Source organism: Suricata suricatta, chromosome 9 (assembly GCF_006229205.1).
Source record: "Suricata suricatta isolate VVHF042 chromosome 9, meerkat_22Aug2017_6uvM2_HiC, whole genome shotgun sequence".
NCBI lineage: Eukaryota > Metazoa > Chordata > Mammalia > Carnivora > Herpestidae > Suricata > Suricata suricatta.
This window is the reverse complement of record NC_043708.1, coordinates 71080213-71084802: the sequence shown is the minus strand read 5'-3', so window position 1 is coordinate 71084802 and position 4590 is coordinate 71080213. Positions and strand designations below refer to the sequence as shown.

At 41.8% G+C, this 4590-nt stretch overlaps 1 gene segment (V, D, J or C); it reads left to right on the top strand.

The window, feature by feature from the left end:
- The first annotated feature begins 2317 nt into the window (after positions 1-2317).
- Positions 2318-4590, top strand: part of LOC115301965 — a 550585-nt gene continuing 548312 nt past the window's right edge.

Genomic DNA, 4590 nt, shown 5'->3' with positions numbered 1-4590 from the left:
ACTGGGGCTAATTTTATGGTCATCGGCAGGTGAATGGACAAATTGTTTTATAGGCCTATGATGGGATACTACACAGCACAAAAAACAACAATCTTAACAATTATAACCATGGAAGAATCTCAAATAATTGTGCAGAGAAGAAACGAAAGAATACATGGGATTCAATCCTACAAAATTATAAAATATGCAGACTAATTTACAACAGATGTGTTGCCTGGAATGGGGGCAGGAGAGGGTTGAAAGAAGGGTTACAAAGACACATGAGGAAGTTTTTGGGGTGATGCATATGTTCATTACCTTGGTTGTGGTGATGACTTCACAAATATATATCCAAGCCAAATCTTATTGAATTGTTTACTTTAAATTTGTACGGTTTATTCTATGAATATCACACATTAATAAAGCCATAAAGATGCAAACGTACTATGTATCTGTCCTTAGTGTTGTGCAAGTCATCTTGTGTGACCCCAAATACAAAATATTTCTCTTGTAGGCTTTCATTGGCCTAAAACTATGTTTTTTTAAAGAAAAAGTTATAGACGATGACTTTCTGCATCCATGTGCTACACTGTTTATTGTCAAATCAGCATCATCCTAATTTCCCCGTATATTAAATAGAACTTTAATGCTGCTGTCCTGAACTCCTTCTAGCAGAGTTTTGAGGCAGGTTCTGACAAGGTGATTTGGAAGGTGGAGGAGAAGGAAAGAAATGTGTGAACCCAAAAAGTATCCAGGCCTGAATTTCTTTCTTCTTTCTGCATCTGGGAAATGGTCACCATGTTGGCTCTGGACTCATGACGTTCCTTGACGTCAATCCATGGGAGTGGCCTCCAGGGAACAGCGTGAGCTAAGCTTCTGTCTCTGTGTCTAGAGATACATGTTTCTAGGGCTTTAGAGAAGATGGGTCCCTCTCCAGAACTTTATCCTGATAATCCTGGTTCCTTACCTTGTGGGGGAAAATTATTTGATTAAAGCTTGGCAACAAAATGTGACAGATGGATAATAATAGAAAACATCTTTGGGGCACCTGGGCGGCTAAGCTGGTTGAGTGTCTGACTCTTGATTTCAGTTCAGGCTGTGATCCCAGGGTCGTAGGAATGAGTCCCATGTCAGAGTCTGCTTAAACCACCCTGAACGCGCCTGATCTCGACAGAGTCCGCCTAAGATTCTTTTTCTCTTTCTCTGGCCCTCTCCCACACTCACACATCTCTCAAAATAATAATATAAAAGGTTTTAGCCTTCAGGCTAAAACCTCTTAAGAATATAGCATTAGTATTTGTTGCCTAGTTCACATGGAAGAGTCACCTTATACATATGAGTCAGCACAACAGTGAGAGAATAAAATAAGAATCTCAGAGCATTTTATAGGGATTCAACAACCTCATTTATGATGTTTCTTCTGTGTGGAATTCATATTTTTCACTTTTTAATGATTTAGAAAAGCAGGAATATTTGACTACTAAAATATTTGACTTTTCTTTTGGAAAAGGTTTTATTGAAAAGATAGTATTCTTTAAATTGGTAATATTTTAAGACCAAGTAAACACTGTATTTTTTAAAATTAATTTTTAACATTTATTCATTTTTGAGAGACAGAGACAGAGCATGAGCAGGGAAGCAGGAGAGAGAGAAGACAGTGCAGAATTGGAAGCAGACTCTAAGCTCTAAGCTGTCAGCGCTGACCCTGACACAGGGCTCAACCCCACAAACCATGAGATCGTGACCTGAACGATCTCTGATGCTTAGAGAACTGAGCCACCCAGGTGCCCCCATCGTATTTCAATTAGGGGTCATATGTTGATTACTTTGTTTTAAAAATATTCAGTAAGTGCTTAAAAAAAGACAATGTTCTAAATATTGGGTTACAGTGCTGCAAAGCACAGAATCACTCAGTAATGACTTGACTTCTTATTACTTTCTCTGTGTTCCACCTCAACCTTTTTCTGGGAGTCAGTGGATTATAGACTGGCTCACAATGACTACATGAGAATATGATGTACTGTATTAAATTTTTTAGAGACTGTTATCCTCTCAGGTGCAGAAATGCCCTGGGACGCTCTGTTAAAGAACTTCCACATCAGGGAGTGACCGAAGAACAAAGTAGACCTGAGAAGTCAAAGCTGGTGTTGTTCAGGTTTCCAAGTGGCACCCGAAGACTGACATGTGCCTCATAAAGTCAGGGACCAAGACACCTTGCTGACTCTGGGCGAGCTATGGCCACCATGCAACCCATTTCAGTCCCCGTTCAGCAGGGGGCGCAGCTGCCTACCACAGACGCCTTCCCTGTGAGAACTGTGGGCGTCCACTGATCTTTGCTCTGTCTCTCCAGTGCTTCCTCCTGCTAAGAATGCAGCACATTCTTTAGGTGACACTCTAGAGATGAACTCTTCTCCAGGCTTCGTGACTGTGGTCCTCTTGCTGCTTGGTAAGTAAAATGCCTCTTAAAATTTGGATTCTTTCTTCTGTTGTGTCAGCAAAACCTATAATTTTATCCAGAAGTTTTATGCCCCAGGTGACATAGATCTCTTTTCTTTTTCCTCAGGACAAAGTCATGGAGTCTCAGTGACCCAGATGGAAGGCCAAGTGACCCTCTCCGAAGGGAAGTCCCTGACTATAAACTGTACTTATTCAACAACATATACCCCCACTCTTTTCTGGTATGTCCAGTACCCTGGAGAAGGTCCACAGCTCCTCCTGAAAGCCTTGAAGGACAAAGAGAAGAAAAGTCACAAAGGTTTTGAAGCCACCCTACAAAGCAAATCCACATCCTTCCACTTGGAGAAGTCCTCAGTGCAAGCGTCAGATTCGGCCGTGTACTACTGTGCCCTGAGTGACACAGTGACAGGGACTGCAGGGGGAGCTGAGCACAAACTCTGAGCAAACAGGGACCCAGATGCCGTGCGTCTCTGATGGATCCACTCTGGCTCCAGCACAGTGTATGGCTGTTTGTCCCTCAGTGTCTGCTTGACACAACAGTCACACAAACGGCTAGAGCACAGGAACCAGAGGGAACGTGCCCCAACCCCGGCTGCTCATTCGTGCAATTGGAAAGGCCAGTCGTTCCTCAGCCAGGACCTAAGTAGTTTCAAGGTGAAGCCACAGAACATTGATGTGGTCCCTTGCTCATCCTGCAGTGAAAGTCCAGCCCCACAAGTTGTTCAGGCCACCCTGGGGGTACTGCTGTGTCTCATCACATTTTTATAGAGCCAGGCTGTGCCCGAGAAGGTGGCGTCTGCCCCGTGTCTCCCTGATGGAGAATGGGCAGGAGAGGTGATGGGAGAGCTACAGCCTAAACCGGGTTTGGATAGAGAAAGGGGAGGGAGGAGAGGAGGGGAACACATGTCAGTGAGCAGTGAAAAGAGACACAAGGGACCTCTGTCCTGGTTTCTGTTCTCATAGACAGTAGAGATAGGCTGATATTCAAAATGAAGGGAAGGGGCAGAAACATAACTGAGGAAATGACTCCTGTCCAGGCCAGTTAAGTAGATCAGTTGGTTTTAGAACAGTAAGAAGTAGAGTGAGGTAATTTTCAGTGGCCAGGAAATACGGTGCCATAAAATGCTCTTGGAGTGGAGTTTTATACTGACATATATAGACAGGTGACATTTGCAGGGAATCCTGTAGATTTTTCTGTTCCTCTCAAAAAGACAAGCAAAGAATGGGTTTGGGAGAAAGGCTGGGAGGAAGAGAAGTAGTGAAAAGAGCAATAGAAAAAAGAATCTCTGTACGATCCTGCAAATATGCTGCCAATCTTTGCTATATTGTTGCAGTCTTCTTTAATTGTTTTGTCCCTAACAGCCAATTTCATGAATGAGCTATGATCAGCATATTAATACATTTTGTTGTATATTAGTTACATATTCATGATTTAAATTAATTTTCATATAATTGTTTAGAATGTAAATTTTACAGTAAATTCTTGGTTGCGAGCATAATTTGTTCTGGAAACCTGCTTGAAATACAAAGTACTTGTGTATCAAAAAGAATTTCCCCATAAGAAATCATGGAAACCCAGATGATTCATTCCACAACCCACATTTTCTCATTTAAAAATGACTCCAATGCTGTCATATAATACAAAATAATAAAGAAAATACTAAATATAGAGAAAAATAGACAAATTAACTTGCACTCACCTTCAAAAACCTTCGTAGCTGGGGTGAGGGAGACAAGAGAGAGGAGGGTTACTGTGTAGGACAACTTTCACTATCACTAATGGAATCACTGCTATCTATTGGTCAATGGAATCTTTTTCTTTTCTTGCAACTTTTAATAAGGAACCCATCCAATGACACCTGCTTTTGCCTCCTTTTGAGGATTTCATTGAAACGTGACATTGCATTTTGTTCAACAGATTCATTGTTTGCTGTGCTGCAGTCTTATTCGGGTGGTGTTTTCTACAAAATTTTGCATTGTTTCCCACATTTTACACATCTCCCTAGTCTCATTTGAAATGAGGGATTCCTCTGCCTCTTTCTCCTCCTCTCTGCATCCAAGATGCAGACATAGACTTCTTATAAAATCTTGCGGTTTCAGCCACCTGCATACCACGTTTGTGGTTCTTGGTGATTTCCTTCTTAACTTCCACTG